Raw genomic sequence first — 24,535 nt, 5'->3', positions numbered from 1 at the left:
TTAGTCCAGGTGAATTTTATGACTTTTAATGTCATAAAGAAATTCAAAACGTGTGCGACAATATTATTCACTTATGACTGCCTTTTAAGCAGCGACTATAAAACCCTACCCACTCAATGCTTGATTTTTCAAGTACACAAAGCAGGGCTGTGGATACCCTGTTAATATTAACTCCCAATGAGGCATCTAAGTGACATATGACTGGGCTTTCAGGGGCTTTAGACTTTATCACCTGCCTTTTGAAAGTTTCAGAAGTAGGTGTGATAAATCCTCAGGAAAGTCTACACTTACTAAATGTATCGACGCCGTAAATTACCAATTCTGTCAAAAAAAGAATTTGTTTGACATGAGATCTACACATTTGCAGCTTGAATGGTGTCCCTAATTGTTGGATTTTTCGGTCTCTATGATTCTCAAAGGCAGGAAAGAAATGTGAATTTGAAAAAACCGGGACGAAAAATTCCTTGGTTGATAATGTGGTGATTATATCTTTGAAAATCTGAATGACTTCACAAATAAGGGGGAAAACCCCTGCGTATCAGTAATTGCTCTTATGAATGTGTTATTCAGGTTGTCGGGTATGAACAGGGCATTCAGGCATTTTTTGTGTAATCATAGACAATACCTAAGTGTCTTTATAACGGCTGTTTTTTTTGCCATTTTAAGACTCAAGATTGAAGTAAGGACTTCCAATTAACGGAGAATAAAAGTAGATATCATGATGTTACTAACCAGAATGGGATTATTGGAGACCTAAAATCTGGCTATCTCATACAACAAAATGACACTTTCTTTTTTCCTTTAGTGTTTTCTAGAATGTCAATATTATTTTAGAAGATTCCTGAAGTAAGGCTCCATTAGCTGTAACTTTTTTGCATTTATTTTCCAGTGTTTCTGTCGATTTTGTAAAATGCAGTTCCTTGTTTTGCATCTGAGCCTTTTTAAAGCTGTTCCAACTTGTCAGTGCAGCGTATGTTGTGTCGAATGTTTGTTGTCAACTGAATCTAACCCAGACTGGAGTTCATTTGTCAACAGTACAATTTACACAAGGCATATTAGTGGCAAGGCTAATATTTTGCACTTGAACACAAATCATTAGGATGGATAAATGAATGATCTGGTTTTATTGGAAAGAAAACAATGAAAATATATTACAAACAGTTACAGACAGTAACACAAAGCCAGTGCATTCCTCAACTTGAGGCGTACTGATCCATTATGTAGTATGTTCGACCTCTAGTTTATCTGCTTATCCTGATGGAAAAATGTTAGTGAACACTTTCAGGAAAATATGCTTTTTTCAATTCTTTGCATATAAGATTTATAGTTCCAGGCAGGAATGGTTGTGGCTCTGTTTGCTGCCCTCAGATGACGGAAAATGGAAATTTGTGACCCGTTATATAATTTTGAAGCCTGTGGTTTTTATTTATGTTTTTATACACTGAAAACATTGCCATTTTAGCAAAACAAAAATCTTAAAGAGGGAGAAAAATTCTATTGATTCAAGAAATATAGTGACAAAAGCTACACCTATATTGCAGATTTAAGCCGATTACTACCTACATGTTATTGTGAATTTGCCAATTTTAGATGAGGGTCAGTGACTTGCCGACTGTAGAATTCTGAAAGTTTGAAAGCCATGCACCCACTTGTAAACCATTGTTCTGAACAAGATGACACAATCACTTATTAAACTAATAATCACAGACAAACACAGTATATATGAAACTGTGATAATGCCGTTATATCAGAGAACACAATCTTGAATCAAGCTGTGTCTTGTCACTGATATACAGATATCAGTGAAGGGGCTACATGCAGTTCATGCCTTCAATTTTATTTCTGGCTTTACAACTTCTCGCATCTCCCGTATATTGCTATTTAAAGTCTGATTTGCCAAAGGTAAGGGTAGAAGGGTCGTTTACAGAGTTCACTCCCTGATGCTTGCCTTTCAGGTCACAGTGGGGATCTTGTTACATTATGGAAGTTAAAAAAGAAATTAAAAATCTGACTTTGTCAGCTTGCCTCAGCATATCGTTTGATTACATTGATAAAATAACAACATTACTGACCTGATATCCGAAGATAAATAAATTTAAATTTTGAGGACTCTTATTATTATCCAACCACAAAAGTGGTATTATTTGTTCTAACTTAAGCACCAAAATTATGAGATATTTTCATTTCTTAAGAAGCAAACTATATTTCCTATTATTTACCCCACAAGTAATTGTTTTCTGGTATGTGGCAATTTCCCAATTAAGTTTCTTCGACTAAATTACCTAAGATATCAGCTGTGTTTTCTTAACATAATTTGTGCCACAAATTCCAAAAACAAAAAGGTGTAGGGACTATTGTCTCTGGATAATAAGATCAATATCATCTTATTTTGCTGGAAATGTTTTCACTGAACAGGCTCCCCGAGACCTATATAGCCTGGAGTTGTAACATTTTGTCCTTACAAAACTTAATTTCTTTCTCCACATATCTGTATTGCATTAGATGCTGATATTATTCAATATCCTTGTTGGTGCAGATGCAACTTTAACAAAAAATACAAGATATGTTGTTCTATAGACCTCAAGGGTTATTTAATGCTTTCACTCTCAAGTCTGCGTAATATACATTTCAGACATGTCCGCAGGAACATAACATCTCAACTCTAGAGGGCGCTGTTAAAAACTTAACCTCGGCCAGAGATGTCAAATGTGTAATAATCTGAATATTCTTGACCGCGGACATCCGGGAACTTGCGGATTTTTACGTCATTTTTGCGTCACACTGCCGTGAGAACAAATATCGAAGTGTGGATTTTTCAACATTTACTACAGCATTCAAATTTTCAACATTATGTCAATGATAAACACTAAGTTCTGTACTTTGTCACATAATTTCTGCATGTTCACTGTCTTGTATAGTCAAATCCCATTTCACCTCACTCGCGTGCGTGAGGTGAAAGTGACGTCACTCCGCGGTCAAGAATTGGTTCACTGTTTTTGAATGGCTCTGTTTCGATAACTGCCCATTGAGTAAGTGAAGAGAAGTTCAATATTTGTCATCAGCTTGACTGGAAATAGTGGCGACTGAGGTTTGTATGATTTGCATTTGTGTTGATATGAATATGAAAGCATATGTGGAAGCATGGGCACTCCCGCCGTATAAATACCGTGCTCGAGCGAGCGAGCGAGCGAGCATCGACCATCGTATCAATTGAATGGCCGCAAGAGCAACTTATTCAATCGGAAAACTAGATTTTCATGACGACGGTAACAGTTTTCGAGACATTTGAATCAGGAATTTATTTACGTTCTATAGATCAAAGATAAACTCAGTACATGAACCTGCCTCAGTACTGACAGTAGGAGTATAGAGCAGTCTGCACCTTTCGGTCGGTTCCTTGTCTATGTGTGCAAAGTTCGCACCACCGCACGTATCCCGCGCTTTTTGATATCTAAAGCTGAACGATACGAGGGTACTTTCCGCCCAGAATAGAGCACGGTAGGCACTATAGCGCGTATCGCAAAAGTGCAAATTTTCGAAGTTTTTCTCTGTGTCACAGATACACTTCATATCAAGACCCAAAGACTGACAGGAAGGCGCGGGGGAGGAGTAGTGGGGAGGGAGGCCATCACAATTATGTATTATTTATGTAAATATCCTAATAAAATTTCTGCCCTTTCTGAAACTAACAAGTAATTTATAGCTTGATAAATTATAAGCACAACTGTGTAATAAAACTGTTTGTTTCATATATTCTCACGTGGCTTTCAATGCCTTGAAAATTTCCTAAAGTTGTATATTTGGGGGGTTTTACAATATAGTTGCTACAGCTCAGTGGAGATACACATTTTCAGCTTTTTACATTCTTTCCCATAGTTTTTAAAGTTTCTTAAAATTCTTTTTCTTGGCCTTCCAAACTCATATTTTATAGTCTCCTTGTGTAAACTCAATGTCTGTCCAAAATTTTATTATCTGTATATAACAGGCTTCTTGCGTAAGTTAATATAAAAACGCCCAAAGGGAACTGGAAATCATAATTATTGACAATTTGAATGAAGATGGATAGGTGTTTCTAATGTCAGAGTTTTATTTCTTGCCAAGGCCTTTAATGTGTACCCTTCTCTCTCTAAGCCTCCATGTATATGTACAAATCTCATGATTTGCTCGGTTTCTCTCGTGCAAGTTCTTGAGAAGGAAACTGAGTTAAAATGAATGTCATTTCCTCCCGGAGACTGTTTCTAATGCAGTGCCCTCAGTGATTATGTCTAATTATGTGGACAAGTTTGAAATGAGCACTTGTTAATTGTCATATTTAATTGTCCCATTGTGATGGAAGTCGTATAAATACTTGTCAATTTCCTGAGGCTGTAAGTACTGTCATTATGTGTCATTGGCCGTGTTATATACGCCCTAGTGAGTCACTAAAAGTGATGTGGTTTTTCACATCTAAGATGTGTCATCTTGGCCTAGTGAATGTAGGGTCTCATACACACCTCACCCCCTGGTATATAAATCTACATGATTTATACCCACAATCCTTGAAAATGAAGTTGACCAATGTGCATATTAATTCAAATTTATACACACTTCTCTAACATGGTACACAATAGGATTATGGGAAAGCACAGTGGAGTGTTTTTCTGACTGGGTACCTACAGCCGTATCCCTGTGAACCGCAGACTACTGATTGGAGCACGCTCCTGTGTGTCAAGCTGGCTCTTCACACACCCAAGCATATTAATGTCAGTGTTGAAGGTGCCAAGACTGTGATATGCCGTGCTATTATTGCCTGCTGGCAGTGTTAGATGGCAAATTAATATGGATGTGGAAATTGACACAGCAATTTGCAGCGTTTTGTGCCGTGTGAGTGTTGAGGCATTCAGCTGGGAAAGGCCTTTGGGGCAAGCTGAAAATGGGAAAACTTAATCATAGAGGAAATTTCTGATACATAGAAACCACAATGTGTGTACGAGCAAATACGATAGTAAAAGTGACCTAATCACGTCAAAGTGGTAGCGTGATATGTGTACTGTACATGGCCTAGTCCTCTGCTGCAAAGGTCCTCTAGGTTTTTATCTCACAGTGGGAAAGAGGGAATTATCTCTTAGAATTTTTGTTTCTTTCCAAAATGCAGAGGAGTTTTTTTTGTGCAAAAACCCCTGACATTTTAGGGCATTTTTATACAGTATGATTGCAAAGGTCAGAGGTCAAAATATTTTTTGAAGAGATGAAAGTTGACTGCTGCGTCAGTTAGATTCGTAAAGATCAGAGTGTGTCGTCTCACAACAGATGCATCACGAGACAAGTGTTTGCTCAACAGTTCCAATTCACCATTTTTTTCATTTTGTTCCTGAAAATAACGAGATTTGAAAAGAAGTCAAAGATATCAATGTTCTGGTTCTTTTTTTGCATCAGCCAGATCATTGTGAAATTGACAATATTAACCGGGCCAACCATACAAATATTGGCAACTTGCCAAGATGCATATAATTACTCACAGTGAGGGTTCTGTTTTTTTTTTTTGCCAGGTAGCCAAGCTGTACCGGTTTATCAGTGGTCATAATATGTAAAATAGTCATCATTGTGATGCAATAAATTATTCAATAGTATCAGAGGGTCAGAGTTCATATCTCCTTAAAGTCATTGGCGTTCAGCTAGAGAGAGAGAAAGAACAAGCTGTGGTGAAATAGCTACATAGAAAGGTCACCAGCTCTTGGGTTTATCTCTGTTCTCAGTGGGATATCGTTCCTATAACCTGAACATCATAATCCAACCACCTATGCTTGCAGCCTGGCACCTAAGCATTGAGAAATACACCGTGACATTATTAAGGGGAAGAAAAATAATGTTCCAGAAATGTGTTCCATTCGGGTAATTTGATTAAAAATGTGTACCTTTGGTCATTTCAATCATTAGCTGTCACAGCAGGACTGTGTAACACTGGACCCGTGCTAAAAACTACAGTATGATTGAATGCTATCCTAGAGGGTGACTTCGTATATTTTTCAGCATGAAAGGCACCCTCTCAGGCAAGCACTGTTTCATGTCACAAGGGAGATGGAGCCAGTGTAACTCATATGTGCTGCTCTCATTTGTATAGAAGTTAGAATGTGCCTCAGGGACATATGTTGGAACTCTCAAACTGTTACAATTCTTTTTTGATCTACCACTTGTGGGGGGGGGGGGGGGGGCTCATTTTAAAGCTGCTGGTGCGAGAAAAAATTTCACTGTCCTTAGTTTTTCGAAAATCCCCGAAAACTTTATTTTTCTCCATAGACTTAACACAGAGATGGTGGCCATTTTGAATATCAAATATCGGTAAATCGTAGGTAATTCGTTTCTCTAGTACAAAAATTTGCACAGCGGACCAGCGATTTTTATTCTTATTTTTAACGAGTATGGTTGAAAGATTCTTTGAGGAAAGTTTGAACAAAAGTGTGTTTTTCACTGTATAGGCACATACTACCTTAATGCTATTGTAAAGGGTGACTTTATTTTTTCCATCATGAAAGGCACCCTCTCAGGCAAGTACTGTTTCATATTACAAGGGAGATGGACCCATGGTTCTTCATATATGCTGCTCTCACTTGTCTAGAAGGTAGAATATGCCCCAGGGACAGATATTCAGTCTCTAAATTTTTTACATTTTATATCTGATCTACCTCATGTGGGGGCTCATTTAAAAGCAGTTGGAATAAGAAAAATGTTTACTGTCTTAGTTTTTCAAAAATCCATAAATTTTTTTTCCCCATAGAAGTAAATTCAGGGATGGCGGCCATTTTGAATTTCAAATATCGGTAAATATCATGTAATTTGTTTCTCCAGTACCAAACTTTGCACGGTGACTCCTTATTTTTATTCTTGATTTGGTAAGAGAATGGTTGACAGTTTCATTGAGGAAAGTTTGAGCAAAAATTTTAAGTCTTTCACTTTCAAGGCCCATACTACCTTAAGGAATTAAAACTCTCTTAACACTGTAATCTTGATGTTGTACTTGATTTTCAAATACGATATGCCATTTCTGAAAACACAGCAAGACGTTTCTTTACCAAGCTCACAAGAACTTGACGGTCAGAAGTTGGGAACCATGCCCCTATGAACACCTTACCAATTACGAGCCTTTTGAGTAATTATCAAATAAATCCATCGAGCAAGATTTTACCATTAACTAATTAGACGCTGGCTTTTCAGTGCAGCTCTTTCTAAATGCCACCATCCTTGAGGAATCTACAGTGGAGGTATTAAGAAGAAGGGGAAAAAAAATGTTTAAGAGATGTTATCCATTTGTGTAATTTGATTAAAAAATATGTACTTTGGGTCATTTCAATTATAATCCAATTACTCGACATTGTGGCAGGCATGCTGAAAAGTTGTGACTCCGAAGCCATTGTTTGAGCTGACGTTCAGTTATTGATTAAGTGACGTTATACTCGGATGGCTTTCCCCAGGGGGACAGGTTTCACAGTTGAGAAAGTCTTTCACAACGTATGAATTCGTCCTGCATTGATCTCATTAATTTGATTACGCGTCGCGTGTCCGGTTTCCTCGTAAGTTAAGTGTGTGTGTGTCGATATTTAAGAAATGTTGAGACGGATTATGATTACTCTTAATTCTGCGCAGGTGGTCCCAAGTATTTGCTCAGTATAATTACTTGTTAAGTTTGTCCATGCTAGTTTTATTCTGCGACTGTAATATCAAAGTGTATGCACTGACACAGGAGGTACATTTTCATCAAGGAAGACGTCGTATATATAGCTCCCCAAATGCTAAAAGTCAAGGAAAATCCTTGTAATTTCTCATTTAACACTTTGAGCCCCAAAGTCAATTTCTGTCACTTTTATAAAATATACTCAAGTAATTTTTTTCAGATTTTTGCCAAAATTTTGATAAAAAACTGTAGGAAATAAATATGATGTCCGTTTGGTTCAAAATTATCCCAAAAATTACAGAAAAATTTGCAAAAACTTGTAAAATGTACTAAAATTTGGGTGGGCAAAAAATTATGGCACTCAAAGGGTTAATTTTGTGTGGAAATGAAAGTGTGAAATAAAAGAAAATGACCATCAACATTGATTGCCAAGATGATAATTATTCTAAATTCACCTGAAGTGTCCCTATATATTGGAGTTTAGGCCTGGCAGGGAATTAGCTTCCTTGGAAGGCAAATGCATAATTTATTCTTCGTTTTTGCATCGTTTGGCTTCAAGAAGTTTGCATTAGGCTTCCCAGGTTCCGTATGAAAGGCTCCATACATTTGTCGTGATGACCGCAAAAGGGGGTTTTGTATGACATATACACTCTGAAGGATCAGTATGGCAATACTCTGGCAGGCATATATTAGACTCAGGGTTTGCAGCAGAGTCTCCAGATGAACCCGGATGACACTGCTGGACGTGGAAGTACAGGGGTATGTATTTCAGACGTGAATGTATACTTCATTGTTGGCATCATAAATTAAAGCCAATAACTGTCCCCCGTAACAATGCTTTAATACTAAGGTTCACTGGGCCGTGGGGTTCACTGGGGCATGAGGGCCGACTCTGGCCCCAGTGACTTCAGCACTTCTGTATTATGTACCTTGATACTCATCCTCAAACTGTGTTGGTGTCGTCATGTTGAGACACGACATGAGTTGAACACTATAGTGTATCATAAACATTGGCATATCTCCTTTCTTTTTTGTCCAAATTAATGAGAAAAAGTAAGATATGCGGAAAACATCTTTTTGCACGTCTGGGGGTTTGTAAGATCTGCAAGTACAGTGGTACATTCATTAATCATGTTCTGACTGGTGACTTATTTTTTTCTGCTCCATTTCTGTTTATAATTATTCAGAGTGATAGTGTACCGGTAAGTTCAAGGGTACATTTTAGGAGCAAGGGTACAAGGCAAAAAATATATACCCAAGAGTGAGAGAAAATTACCGAGAATGTGACGCATGGAAACTAGAAGTATTTTTAATCAGAATATTGCATTATTTTTCTCGGTCATATATCAATTTTTCTGTCTTTCATGTTCAAGGGATAGTTTTATATACCTTTCCATATTTTCTGTAAGATAAGAGATCAAGATGCAATAAAAGTACTGTGAATAATGCCGCCGTTTTATTACCTATGATCCAGTGTAGGTTTTTGCGCCCCTTATCATAACATATGAAAGCATTGCACTCCACCAAGCACAGAGACCTGTCTTAGGTTTCCGCACGGCGCAGAGATAAGACGATTTCTACTTTCAGTGTTTAGAGTACCAATGTTTAGAGTACCAAATGCTTGGTTTACATATATTTTCTCTTCATGACTTTTGTGTACATGAAATTGAATGAATAAAGTCTTTGTGCTGATACCGCACGGAAAGAAAGGACAGAAAAAAGGGACAATTTTGATCCAACAACGTGGAACTGAGCAGATAAAAATTCTTGTCGTCATAATCTCTGATTTTCATTAGCGTTTATCAGAGTGGCAGGTTGCCGTGACTACTCATTTATTCCGTAAACAATGAAGTCAGAGTGAAATAACAGGCCATATTGTGTTTTATAATATTCTTCTGATGGATATCAGAAATGCTGTTCCTACCGTTCATTCTTCTTTTTCGAATGGAAACAAAATACTTCAGTTTGTCCTTTGGAAACTTTTTTTTTTAACATGCTTCATCCGCACATCACCACAACGTACTGGTATCAGTTACTCCTGTCTTCAAATTGATTGAACATAAACAAAACCCACCAGCAGATTTTTCGGGTAGAATCCCAATCGATTCCATGAGACCCACGCCGGAGGTCTCTGGGGTTAATAAAAAAAAAAAGCAGCAAATATGATGGCAGTGTTTGTATATACCTTCTTTGTGTGTGTAGGTGCATAAACAAGTCCATGTTTTTTTTTCAAGCAACGGAAGACTCGCTCAACGTTTTTAGGCAAAAGCGGTGGTCAGATGTCGGCAGACAGAATCAAAGGAAAAGTAGAGCGGATAGGTTGAACATAATACAGAAGAAGATGAGAGATGAAATTTTGCCCAGTCCTCCAGTGATGGTGGGACATAGACGCTAACATGCTGAGGGTTGGTGGCATATGTGCAAGCAAAGGTAGTTGATGTAACACAATGGCAAGATGGCCATATTGTCCACCGTGAGACAGAGAGCACACACTACCAGCAGCAACTGGGAGGAGAGAATGATGTGGGCTCAAAATAAAATATTTGTTCACCGTTTATCCACAAAGGGGTTCACCTCCGGGTTTCCCAACACTTTCTTAGAAAGCAGTTACTGTCTGCCAACCTCCATTTGAAAACAAGGGGCAATGTGGAACTGTTAGAAATATATTCATTCACACAAGTTAATGAAGTAGTCTTTTGACCGTTTTCTTATCATAGGGGCGGGGGGCAGGGTTATGTCTTAATTCATATAGACTTTGATAAGAATAACCAGTTTACTTGGATGAAGGTAATGTACAATAGCAAATAGTCTGGTTTCTTTCCCAGATTTTTCTTTTGTTGCAAATATCTGGCACATTTCAAACCGTCATGAAATTCATCAGAGAAAATCAAATATTTCATTGAAGTCAATGGCGTGTGAGGTGCGATGAAAACCATATCTATTTTGGCTAATTAGTTGGTATCCAGGTTTTACATTTGTTGACATGAAGCATATATAGACCATAGGAAAAGATGAAAACTTATGCTTGCATGTCTATGATAGGAGCAAGTTAATGCATAGCAGCTAGGGCAACATGGATACATACAGCAAGGTGTAATCTATACCACCTCTGTAGTGTAGTTGCAATTTTAGCCAAATTTTGCTTTTTTTCAATTTCTTATTTCTTTCTCTATAAATTTATTTTTGAAAGTTTTGACCACAGAAATCAATCAACTCATTCAGGAATAACTATGAGATCATTTTTATAACTACCCTGTGTAATACCGTCATTGACAGATAGTCTGTGTAGTATGTGGACACAACGTTGGATTTCCTTCAGCCGTGCATAACCCAGGACTTTTAGGTGAAAGTGTACATATACACTTCATAGTGCAACTTTAACAAGTGTAACAGCTGACACCATCGGTGTTATTTCGTGTATAGTTTGTTCTGTTGAATTCAGAGATTATCTGATAATGTTGCAATAAATGTCACAGATCCTTTATATCATAATATTCACTATTTTATTACTTTGTGTAGGATGTTTGATTTTAAGTTTATAGAGCTGTCTGGTCAGGTCATTATCACTTGCCATAATTTTTTTTTTCCTTCCTTCTTCTATTCTGTCTTTGTTTCACACATCTGTTTTTCAGGTCAATATTGACATCTTGTATTATTTTGATTTGATTATATCACTGTTGGCACTATGCTTCGCTCATGGTACGTGTTGCCATTAGAGCACTCTGGTGAGTGCATATTTTCAACCCTCAACAACGTGTAACCGTACTCTCTGTGCCCAAGTTCAGAGGTTGCCATAAAGCCATTATGGTGATAACGGGGAGGGCACATTGTATACATTTTGTGTGTGTGTGTGTGTATATATATATATATATATATATATATATATATATATATATATATATATATATATATATATATATATATATATATATATATATATATATATATATATATATATATATACACATACACACAAAATGTATACAATGTGCCCTCCCGGTTATCACCATAATGGCTTCATGGCAACCTCTGATATATATATATATATATATATATATATATATATATATATATATATATAATATATATATATATATATATATATATATACATTTATATACACACACACATATATTGATATACGTGTGTGTGTATAGATAGATAGATAGATAGATAGATATACACACACACACATACACACTTTTTTATCATCAAGGTGAGCTTTCCCTCATTTATTTCTGTATAGAAATTATAAACTCTGATGATAAATGTTGTTTTCATATCAGGTCTCATTATCAGAAACAGTAATTCTTCCCTTGTTGTTTTTTCATTATTCTAATTTCAAATCACAGTACAACATATGTGTTTGAACAAAATTCAACTTTTTAAATGGCCAATCCACAATATGGAATTATTATTTCCAGCGATATTATTACAGTTCACTTCAATTCATGGCCTCTTTAATCACATTTGGCCGCTTAGTATTTATTCCCAACCCTTTCTGTTCCTAAGGGATTAAAACTCCATATTGGACTTATGAAAATCTTGTCGTCAATGGAGTTTGTTAGGATTGGACGGCTGATAATGACATTACTTTTACGTTCGGTTTACCGGTGTGTGGTCGGGTATGCCACGAGTTTATTACAGATTAGAGTATTTTACAGTTCACACAGATGGCACTGGGAGTCTTGCAGAAGTTTTAATGAGCCATCGCGTGCACTACATTCTGCTCTTAAACATACGACCCTGATGCAAATTAGATGTAATGCCCGACGGGCTTCATCGAAGTTGCTGTTTCACTGGCAAAAATCCAGGAAAAAAGGAGACTGAATTCGCGCAAGCTGATTCCGGAAAAGTACATGATTCCGGAAAAGTACATGGCTTTCAGCTTATTGTGTTATGAAACCTTCAGAAAGAAGTTCAGAATTACTTTGAGTACACATCCCTCTGTAAATAAAATAAGGGTAATTTTTTTTTTCTTCTTCTGAAACTGGAGTTCGCAAACTTTCAGAATTCATTTCAGTCTCTCAGCTAGATGTTCAAACTCTCAAAGTCTAGCAGGATCCCGCTGCAAGAACACCCAGCAAACACTTTGTAGACATGCCTGAGTTGGTGCAATCACATACGCAGATCAGTATTTTTAGAAGCAGGAAGGTGCCGCAAAATCTTGAAATATTCCTTTAAGCAAGACCTTAACCTCGCTTTACAAGCGGGTCAAATTATGCAATTAAATTGGGACAGTATCAACCTTTGCCAACTGGTCCAACTTCCTGTTTTCTTTCAAGACCAAGGAATTTTTTTGTAAACAAGCAGAGGAGAAAAAAGGGAAGAAGCAACGTGATATGATCACATGATCAGATGTCAGTGATTTTTTGATCATTTCTGTTGATTCCCTCGATTCAAAGATTCCTGCCGAAATCTGAAGAAATACTGTCAAAGAAGTAAAGTTTGCAAAACTCAATGGTATCAAGACAAACAAATACTGGCCATCTTCTGCGGCTTTGTACCCTATGGTATGAGAGAAGTAGAAGAAATGCAAGACAAGGGAAGTTATCAAATGCACTGAGACCATTAACCCCTGCACCTCAATACACAGGGATCTGAATTTTCCACGGAGAACAGTTGTTGTTGTTTACTGCTAGAGTAAATTTATTAAAGGGCCAATTAATAGCTGTATTTTTGTAAGATTTTTTCCCCCCACTATTTTTGTTTTTAATATCAACCTTCGTGTCTTGTTTTACTCCCCAAAGCATGTTGAGATATACACAGTAAAGTTCAACTTGTCAATGCAACCTCAGTGTATGGTGTACAAACTGCATTGTTGTTATTGACATCGGTGAACTCTGGTCCAGACCAGAATGCAACAATAACAGTACATTTTACATACAGAGACACAATGTTGACATGACAAGCTAAGTAGTGGGTTTTTTCAACACACTTTTGGGAGTTGAACAAGAAACGAAAAAAAAAAAAGTCTTTACCCTTTAGTAGAGAATGGTGAAGTTTACAACAGGTACTGTTATATAGAAGTGAACTTGAAAAAAAATTGGCTGAGATCTCGGATTTACAAAGTAAATTTGATAAGGGTATTGTGCTAAATTTAACAACGAGGAACAAGGACGAAAATGCCGAAGAACAACGCATGCAAAACACTCCGCTGCTCCACCTTGTGATGTAGTGTCTGACACCTCCATGTACGTGTTTGAAATGGAATTTATCACCTTTGATGGAAGTACTTAAGCCAAACATTCCACAATGCCCTCAACACAGCTCTAGTAAGGTCCTTTGAGGTCTTCAAGCTGGCTATTAACAAAAATAGCAACATCTGTGACGTGGCATCCTAGATTTGTACATCACAGAGATCAGACGAATAGGAACTAACACACATTTAAGGAGTGGACACCGTTTTGTTTTATTTATCTGACACCTTGTTTTTTTGAGAATTATTTTTTTTTGGTGAAATAATCGGAATTCGCAGGAGATAGATTAGTGAATGATAATCAAAGATGTCAAAATCAATGTATATAGGAGAATGCTTCAGATTTGACTGCACTGCACGCAGACTTTTTAACCGAGTCTCCTATTTGCATTCAGGTAGAGACTTTTAACATGTGCCATGCATGCTGTCCACAATAAAGCTATTGTCTGCCGCACAAGGGCCGGTGTATCTTCTTACACTGAGAGCGGACTTTAAAAAGTGATCCATCATACCACGCAAGGGCCGGGCCAACTGATGGAAAAAAATTCAATTAATAAAAATGCAGTTGGGTGGATTTTTTTTTTTTTCCCAATGAGGATTGTAATCGATCCCGGAGAAGCAAAGCCAGATGACGACAGAAATTCAAGCAAAAGTAAACCTTTTTGTCGGTGAGCACAGAGGAATGAGTGATGGTTTGAGGAAAGGGTTGGGTTTTTTGATGATGGCATATAAATACATGTGTTAGATATTTTGACACGGTACTTTTATGTCAGTAAAGATATTTCCTGTCATCAATGTGTTGTTAGAATTGAAATCTCACCAAAGGTGACTATAGTCCTCAGAAATTTGGATGAAAGGACCGGTGTCCAAATAATTTTTTTTTTGCAAAAGATTCAGCAAGGTGGACTGTCATTATAAGCATGATGTCCTAATTATTTCACATTCTCAGACTTTCAGTTTTGTTGGCAACCGTTTGTGCTCAATAATTAACAAATTCTCACCTAATGAAATAGAACTCTGAATGGAGGAGATGAAATATTCATGATAAATTATATGGAAATCTTTACTCGCAATTTAGGAGCCATAGCCTGTTTGAGAAGCGATGCTGTTACCCGTTAAAAAAATGACTTTTGGGAAATGCAGGGGGAGAAAATGATATTTTTTGTGATTTGTAGTTTAATTGCCTTGCCTGCAGGGTGGCAGATTCTGCCAAAAGAGGCAACAAAAAATGTGACACATGAAATGTTGAAGGAAATTGATATTACAAGAATGTCAGGTAAATGTGGTCACAATGTCAAGGCAATAATATTAAGACATGATCTCTGCAAACACGACATTTGTTGGTTGTAGGTGATTTCTGTTTCCGTGCAATGGAACAATTAAACTTCAAAAAGGATCATGAAGGCTTTAACATTTAAAATTAATAATATTATATTGAAATCACTGCCAGAACTTTCAAAGAGAGACCACTTCTGCTTAAATAGACAATAATGCTAATCCTACCTTGATTGCAGGCAATTGTTTTTCCAGTGAAAATCTGTCTGGTTTTCCCTAGCATTCAGTCAACATTTAGGGTTTTTTTTTTTGGGGGGGGGGGGGGGGGAGGGACAATGCTTTCATCATCATGCGCACACAATCATCAATTTCAGTGGCACAGCCAAGTTCTATTTACCAGACAGTGTAGAAGGGAATTCTAAATTCATCTTGGAGTTTTGGCGGGAAAATGTTGTTAAGTAGTAAAATGTATTTAAATCATTGACAAGTGTCACTGAAGGTCAAGATAATGCTAAACCAGATTATCACCTTTCAACAGTGCTAGGCTACAGGGGCGGTATTAGCGTGAACTTGAATTGTGCCGACAGGGATCTGAGAACAGACAATCAAACTGGCAGCCTGAGGGGGGGTGGGGGTTTGGTATTTTTTTAATCACTGGTTTGGACGTTAAACACTCTTGTTCAAATTTTTTTTCAGCGGGAAGACAGTTGCATGTTCTATTGAGTGCTCTGTGTGAGTGATTGGGGGCATATGTTCCGTCCCTCATTAACTGGTTTCTGTGTCTGGTGCGATGGCGGAGACAATATGTGCCACATGAAAGATGACTGCAGTCAAAACAATGCCGAATTTGTATTTTCCAAGCGACAGAAATGAATCGCCACCTTTCTGTCTCGTACATTTCAGAAGCTTGGCTATTGTTTTGTTTTTTTTGTTGTTGTTTCACCAAACAAAATAGCCTGGTGAGTGAGCAGCAAATTAATTAAGCGTATTGACCTACCAGCAAAGATACACTACCATCTGGAGAAGTGGGAGTGTCTATTTCAATTTTTTTTTTTTCTGCTACAGGGTCATGTAAATATCATCTCCACCAGTGCAGGTCTATTGTTTATTACCTTTTCTTGTCTCAACAAGAATTGTTAAATGAAAGAAAAAGGGAGAGGGGAAAAAAAGCGCAGTAAAAAAATACTGTTAAATGCCAAAGGCCATGCCACAATACTTTAATGGTTTTCATCTGTAAACAAAATTATGAGAAAATGTTGAAATAACAATGTTTTGACCCAGGGATTGTGTCTGTTGGACGTGAATTTCAAGCAACGCCCATTGCATTTGTGTGTGTTAAATTTGTATTCTTGCCAATGTGTGCGAATGTGTATATGTGAGTATACGTGTGTGCGTGTATGTGTCTCTGTATATATATATATGCATTTGTGTATTGTAAACAATATTGTATATACCATCAGTAAAGATGAGATGAGAGCATAAGGTTCACTGTCTTTCCTTTTTCCCGCAATTTATGATGGATTGCACCCATGTGGACAATTCGATATGGGACTCGCTAGGAGGTATATATTTTACTGCGTTGTAAAAACCAATGTCGGAGGAGCTAACTGGCGGGAATTGTTTGACTTGCCTGGTAATATCAGCGCACAATGAGCCTTCACCGAGTTACACCGTTCAAGATAATGAATGGATTGACTTAAAGCATATACTTCATTAGATTGAGCACTGATAGCATTTTACCCTAAGAACTGCCATTAATCATCACTGTTCAATATTTTTTTTTTCCTGTTTTTTTTTTCCAGTCCATTTCGGTCCGGGTGGAAAGATTAATGATCTACCGATGTATGCCTTGAGAGGGTGCCTGTACGACTCTACATTTCGCAGAACTGGAGATGTTGGCGATCGCTCAGTTGGAAACACAAGGGATTCTTCACACGCAATTTGGTTACTTAGAAATGGCAAGCTTTGCCTTCTTTAATTTTTTTTTTATTACGGCTAGAGGAGGAGGGGGTGTCTGCAGACTGACTTTGCATTAATTTACGAGGAGTCATGAAAAAAAAAAAATGTTGTCAACACGTTCTGGCTTAAGCACAAGTTTCAACAATTCAACTCAGAATTGATGTGTTTGTTCATTTCATTTGGAAGACGCACATTACATGCAGGTGCAGTGCATTGATGGTGTCGTGTAACCTACAAGTGGAATCAACATGGACTTGGCGAGGTGATCCTCAGAAATTTACATGGGTAGTGATCATGAAATTTGAAATTTGAAGAAAATGTTGTTATAGTCTTTATTTTACAATATCAAAGAAACATTTTGATTATTTCAAAAAGAGCTTGTTTCAATTGTGAAATAAAAACAAAATAATTTGTTGAAATAAATGAGGTGATTGTGTTAATTAAATCTAAAATTAAGTTATAGATTCTAAATTTTCTCTGAATATTTTATGGCTTCAAACTAGTCATTAATTTTGTAATTTTTTCAAAAGTGGCCATCAACAATTTTTGAATTATGTTATTTTGCCAAATTTACAAAATATGTTAGCAATTAGGTTAAGAATTGTACCCTAGAATTGTTGGTGCCTGAGGCTGGTGTGCTCTCATTACTTTTTTTTTTACTTCAACCTTCAGATTCACATAAAGTAGTACCCAGGTTTATAAATATCCGTTGTCACAACATTCAGAAAAAAATGCAGGCACATATTCAAAACAACATAAAAGAAAAATATTAGCTGACCTCTCAAAAAGAGCAGTATATTCGGTTTTGTTCCCGCTGGTGTAAATCTATCAGTGATTATACGATGTCAACTTCAGTGAACTGGCTTTTCTCCCCACGTGCTCATGTCTGTTTTGCTCACACTTGAAACAATAGCCAATTATTATTTTCATCATTTTTGTGCCTGAAAGTACCACAAATACATCTCCTTACTCTTCTTCTCAATAAAGGGGGAGTTCTCAATCCCTGGTTTTCTCAATAAAGGGGGAGTTCTCAATCCCTGGTTTTCTCAATAAAGGGGCAGTTCTCAATCCCTGGTTTACAGGTTAGTTCTTGTTAACATTGAATACTTACATGGTACTAGCCCATTGTTTTCCATTGAAATTTTTATCAGATTGTACTCAATTTGCTTTCAGATCAAGCTTATAAATAACCTGCCCCTTTAATCCTTTGAGAGCCGTAATTTTTCTCTCCAAATTTTAGTGCAACATTTTACAATTTTTATGAATTTTCCCGTAATTTTTTGATAATTTTGAACAAAATGGACATCACACTTCATTTTTTACAGTTTTTAGTCCCCACGGACACCGTCCAGGGGGACTTATAGGTTTGGTCATGTCCGTGCGTGTGTGCGTCCGTGCGTGCGTGTGTGCGTCCGTCCGTCCGTTCACGCAGATATCTCAGAGATGCAAGGAGCGATTCATTCAAACTTGGTACAAGAATTACTTCATATGTCATACAGATGCACGTCAATTTGTTTTGTGATACGATCCAATATGGCCGCCAGGCAGCCATTTTATTACAATTTTTTCATGTACAGAGCCATAACTCAGACACGTTTCAACCGATTTTATTCAAAGTTGGTACAAGGACATTGACCAATGTCATAGATGTGCACGTCAATTTGTTTTGTGATACGATCCAATATGGCCGCCAGGCGGCCATTTTCTAACGATTTTTTCATGTACAGAGCCATAACTCAGACATGTTTCAACCGATTTTATTTAAAGTTGGTACAAGGACATTGACCAATGTCATAGATATGCACGTCAATTTGTTTTGTGATACGATCCAATATGGCCGCCAGGCGGCCATTTTGTAACGATTTTTTCATGTACAGAGCCATAACTCAGACACGTTTCAACCGATTTTATTCAAAGTTAGTACAAGGACATTGACCAATGTCATAGATATGCACGTCAATTTGTTTTGTGATACGATCCAATATGGCCGCCAGGCGGCCATTTTGTAACGATTTTTTCATGTACAGAGCCATAACTCAGACATGTTTCAACCGATTTTATTCAACGTTAGTACAAGGACATTGACCAATGTCATAGATATGCACGTCAATTTGTTTTGTGATACGATCCAATATGGCCGCCAGGCGGCCATTTTGTAACGATTTTTTCATGTACAGAGCCATAAGTCAGGCATATCTCAACCGATTTTATTCAAAGTTGGTACAAGGACATTGACCAATGTCATAGATATGCATGTCAATTTGTTTTGTGATACAATCCAATATGGCCGCCAGGCAGCCATTTTCTAACGATTTTTTCATGTACAGAGCCATAAGTCAGGCATATCTCAACCGATTTTATTCAAAGTTGCAAGGACATTGACTTATGTCATACATATGTACGTCAGTTGTTTCATGATATGATCCAATATGGCTGCATGGCAGCAATTTCGTTATGGTTGTTTCATGTTGAGAGCCATAACTCTGGCAAGTCTCAACTGATCTTATTCAAAGTTGGTACATGTACATTGACTTATGTCGTACATATACTTGTTGATTTTTAAACAGTAAGATCAAATATCGCTGCATGGCGGTGAATTTGTTACAATTTTCTTATGTACAGAGCCATAACTCAGACATATTGCAACCAGTATCATTCAAAGTTGGTACAAGGACATTGACCTATTTCATACATATGCTCGTCAATTTGTTTCACGTCATGTAGCAGTAACATGTCAATTATTGAAGTTTCGTAAGTATGATATGTCAGATATGATATGTCAAGAAATACTGCATCAAATTCATGAAACTTTGTACAGATGTTAAGCTCACATTGCTTTAACATTGAAAAAGACATTTATCAGTGTCATTTTAATTAATTTGTAATTGCATAGGTAATGAACTTTTCTAATTAGGGTGATATAGCCACAAATTAATACAACGTCAAATGTGATGAAACTTGATACAGATGTTGATCTCATAGTGTTGTAAATACTGCATCAAACTTTATGAAATACGGTACAAGTGATAATCTGTTAAGTGTTAGGATTGTATGCAAAAATGTTTTGCAACATCCTGTTGATTAATTCCTAGTAGACTCATTTTATGAACTTTAGGATGGTGGCCTACTTCGGTTTTATGTTTTCATCACCATGGAACTCATTCTTGGCCATTGAGTGCCATCTGTATCAAAGTATTTTATCACAGACCTAATTAATGAAGAGGACTCTATCCTCTCTGAGGACATGTAATCAAAGTACCCATTAACAAGTGGGGACTGTGTCATCAACGATGACTTGTTTATCAAAATTTTGGCAAAAATCTGAAAAAAATTGACTGGGGTATATTTTATAAAGGCGATATAAATTGACTTTGGCTCTCAAAGGGTTTAATGTGTATTGAAATGTATAGTATTAGTCTTGAAGACACAGCTCATCTTGTACAATATGCCGTGTAATCATTGACTAAGATTCAGTTGTCAACAATACCATCAGTCATCACTGACATTGCAACTTGTGCGCCAAAGTCACTTTTTGTCACCTTTATAAAACATACTGCAGTCAATTTTTTTCAGATTTTTGCAAAAATTTTGAAATAAAACTGTAGCCAATGAAATGTGATGCCCATTTGGTGCTAAATTATCAAAACAAATTACAGAATAATTCATAAAAATCTGTAAAATGTTGCTGCACTATAACAAAAATTTGGCGGGAAAAATACAGCACTCAAAGAGTTAACAAGTTGAATACTTGGTATTTCAACATGATTTTTGACCATGAACGAGCAGCTGTTCTGTACAAACAAGACAAAAATGAAGGGAAATGCATCGAAAGTGACAGCTATTGGAGCTTTTAATTGGGCATGAAAACTGTGAAAAGCCCAGACTGCAAGGTGGGACATGCGTGCACATGAACTCTGCATTGGTAGGAAGACAAAATAGGCATTTTGTCATAAGCTGACGTCACGCTGAAAAAATGGCAAGATCTTTCAGCCTTACGTGAAACTTGCCTTCAAAAATGTGATTAAAACTTTTAATGTTTGGACAGCTATGAATCTATGGGGCTGGATTGATTAAATTCTTTCCCACGCTGTAGAGTTTTGGAGACGCCCAATATTTGCTGTCGAAGTCATGAACAAAAAACTTTGTTGTTCATTTTCTGCTTTTCACTCTTAGCACTTTCCAAAAAATGCGTGGTATGAATTATGCGTTATTATGAATTATTGAGATAATAATTCAAAGACTTTGTGTATTTTCCTCAGTAAAGACAACATGACCTAAAAAAAATTACTGGGCCAAGAAATGCCAAGCCTTTAAGCCTTAAGAGCTCTAAGAATGTCATCACCTTAAGTATGTTGCCTAGCAACATCGGATAAATATCATTTTTTTACGCAGGCGAGATAATTTTCAAAACCGATAAGAAACTAATTGCCATAAAATGATGCAACCGACTCCTTATAGATGATTGATTCAAAAGCGTCCCACGGTGTTAAGTGTCACTTTTGATCAGGCGCGAGTACGGCGTAATCGCTACAAATTAGTTTTGCCTGTACGTTGATACTTTGATAAATGTGGTTTTCGTTTCGGTTTTTATTAACTGTTGATATAAACCGACTATCTCGATGATGAGCTTTGAAAAAGATCTGAATGGGAGGATGTCAGAGGCAGGAAATGTCACTAAAACGTGTATGTGTATGGGTTTGGTTTTTTTCACAAAAAAAGTTGACTCTGGGAAAAAAATCCATATGAACAGACTGATATGAACCAAGAGTTGAAGCAACTGATTTCTTGTGTGCAAGTCGAGGGGAAATGTGGATAATTCTCAGATCACTTCTGAGTTCACAATTAAGTCACGCTCATCCGTATGGATGATATATAACCATTATTTGCGAGTGTTTTTATTTCAATCACAAACCAACTTTTCAGTGAAGAGAAAGATATAATCTTTCAAAAGCTTTTCATGTCAATATCATAGTCAAGAATTTCTCTGTTTTCTCTCAATTACGACGAAAAGCTATCCGAAAAAAAAAGGTCACAAGTTATGTATGACCTTTCCAAGTTAATCACCCTGAGGAAAATTGAAGGTTTTATGTCAAAGAGAGGTCAGACAGTTGCAAACAAGTAAATTAAATTTCATTTAACTGATGGTTTTGGTGTACATAAATACGATTTCGTGGCTACTATATGCCACTTAGTAACCATAGCGAGATGCAGCAGACATTCAGAATCCCACGTACATGTAATTATAGGGTCTTCATTTCATTTGTGTAAAATTAAGCAAACACTAAATTGTACAGAATCTACCAGGAGAAAAAAAAATTGCCTTGAATTTATAATTTATGGAGTTCTGAATGCTTGGCCTTGGTGGAAATCATTAGCTATATCCAACCGTGCAGCTATAATACATCTATTGATAAGTATCTCCAGAAAAAAATTAATACATATTTTTCCACGGCAATTTTCTTTCCCTGTTATTTTTATTTTGGTCAGGGATGAAAATTCAAGTAACGTGTGAATTTTCCAGCGACTTTTTGTTTACCATGAGTGATATAATGTCAACCTGCAAGGCAGGGACATGCAACAGCTGTGAAAGTTTCATTGAATTGAATCGCCACACCTTGTAGAAATTATTACTGCTGCTGCATAATTGACTGTACCCATTTTCCACTGATGTAAGACATAGAGGCGACGAACTTTTACTGTTTTTTTTTAGGGGGGGGGAGGAGGGCAAATGAATTGTACAATATCACAACTGATTTAATGACACATGGCGGAGTGTCTCAGATCAGCGTGGTTGACTTCGCTGCTTTTCTGTCTGAAATCGCAGCAAAATGCCGAATGTTGTCTGAGCAAACACGGCGACATGAATTATCAACTTGTATGTTTGAATAAAATTTGTCGGGCAAAGAATTCGCCGTGTTTACTTAAGGTTTTCGTTTCCTTCGCAGACAGATTTATTTCATTAAGCGCCTAGAGTCCGAGGTATAGAATATTCTACAACATGTTTTGAGGCACTCTGCAAACACAGAAATAATAAACTCAGGATTTGGCTCGAATGAAAGGAACTTTTTATCAAAGGAGCGGACTGAACAGTAACTTTCAACTAATATCTCAGTATTGTTAGATTCTGTATGAAGCTGGTGTTTTACAGTTCCTTGTTCTCTCTGTAAGACAAGTTGGGACACGCCACACTTAGCCTCACGCACATTTTTCTCCTTTGAAAGGCGATAATAATTTAAAGTCTTGACGTAAATGTGTTTTGACGGCAAATTGGTGCAAATATTTGACAGCTTTTGAACCATTAAAACGGCGGTTGATTATGCTTTAATACGCTGACTGACCTGCAATTTTAGGTTGCTACCACAAGCCCAAAGAGGAGACATTTTTGGCGGAAAGTGAGAATAGTCATGTCTTTGAAAATAGAGCTTGCTCATCTGGTTATTTGAAGAGCTGTGCAAAAGAATTAGCATGAAGGTTATTTCAGCAGTGAAATAATTTGCCCAATGGAAAGAAATTTAGTCAAATGTGTAAAAAAATTTCAATATTTCTAACTTGTTGAACGTTATTTTCAAGAGACATTAGAGGAAATTGAAGATTTATCCTGTTCTCCACAATTGCCCTTAAACAGGTCCACAATCACCACCGATAACAATGGCTTTTGGCCGATCTATGGTGGGGAAGGGGGTGGGGGGGGCTATAAAAGACAGCAATTTTTACTTCTTCAGTTCTTCTTGCCAGCAAGTGACACTGCACATATTGACTAATAACCATAACTGTGTTCGGTTTACTCAAATTACTGAAATTACGTTGCGCTTATTGAGATGCAGTCAGTCCATGCATGTGTTAGTGCTTTTCTGGAATTCAGAGTTTCTTGAGGCCCGGGAAAAAAAAGTCATAAATACTCTAAAAGATTAAAAGTCAACAACAGAGGAGATGGGGTGTCCAATCACCCATGGCAACTAAGCTGTCAATTGCTTCATAAAATTCCCGGGAGCAGTTTGTTGAAAAACCAATTCATTTTAAAAGAAAAAGAAAAACAAAGACTTGTAATTTTCCTCCCCAAAAAGCCATACCCACTTCAGGGAAAGTCTCTAAAGCACCAAGGTGGTGGTAACGAGGGACACCCATACCAAGCAATTAAGAAACTGGATAGAAAGACAACAGCAATTTGTAATTCCAATTTAGTTAATAGACTCTTAATGAGAGGAAAATAATTAACGAGTAGAGGGAGGGCCGCAAAGCAGCCAGCATGGTTATTATACAATTATCCGCCGGATCATTCCAAACAGGAGCTGACACCACCCGTGTGTTAATTACATCAAATTTCAGCCGGCCTAACAGATTTCCATATTCTGATATCACCAAACCAAATATGGGATAAACACTTGTGCCAAGAAGTGCCAAATTATATTGTTATTCTGTTAATACTAGATGTAATGCCCCATGATGGTGAAATA

The 24,535-nt window shown here is 37.0% G+C and overlaps 1 long non-coding RNA gene across 1 annotated transcript; it reads left to right on the top strand.

Moving 5' to 3' along the window:
• Nucleotides 1–2,741: 2,741 nt before the first annotated feature.
• On the top strand, nt 2,742–17,464 carry LOC139149733 (uncharacterized). The gene is made up of 2 exons (XR_011556132.1): nt 2,742–3,088; nt 16,925–17,464. It is a non-coding gene; the product is annotated as an uncharacterized lncRNA (long non-coding RNA).
• Nucleotides 17,465–24,535: the final 7,071 nt, after the last annotated feature.

This window comes from Ptychodera flava, chromosome 14 (genome assembly GCF_041260155.1).
Source record: "Ptychodera flava strain L36383 chromosome 14, AS_Pfla_20210202, whole genome shotgun sequence".
Taxonomy (NCBI): Eukaryota; Metazoa; Hemichordata; class Enteropneusta; family Ptychoderidae; genus Ptychodera; species Ptychodera flava.
This window is presented reverse-complemented; position numbering and strand designations above follow the sequence as displayed.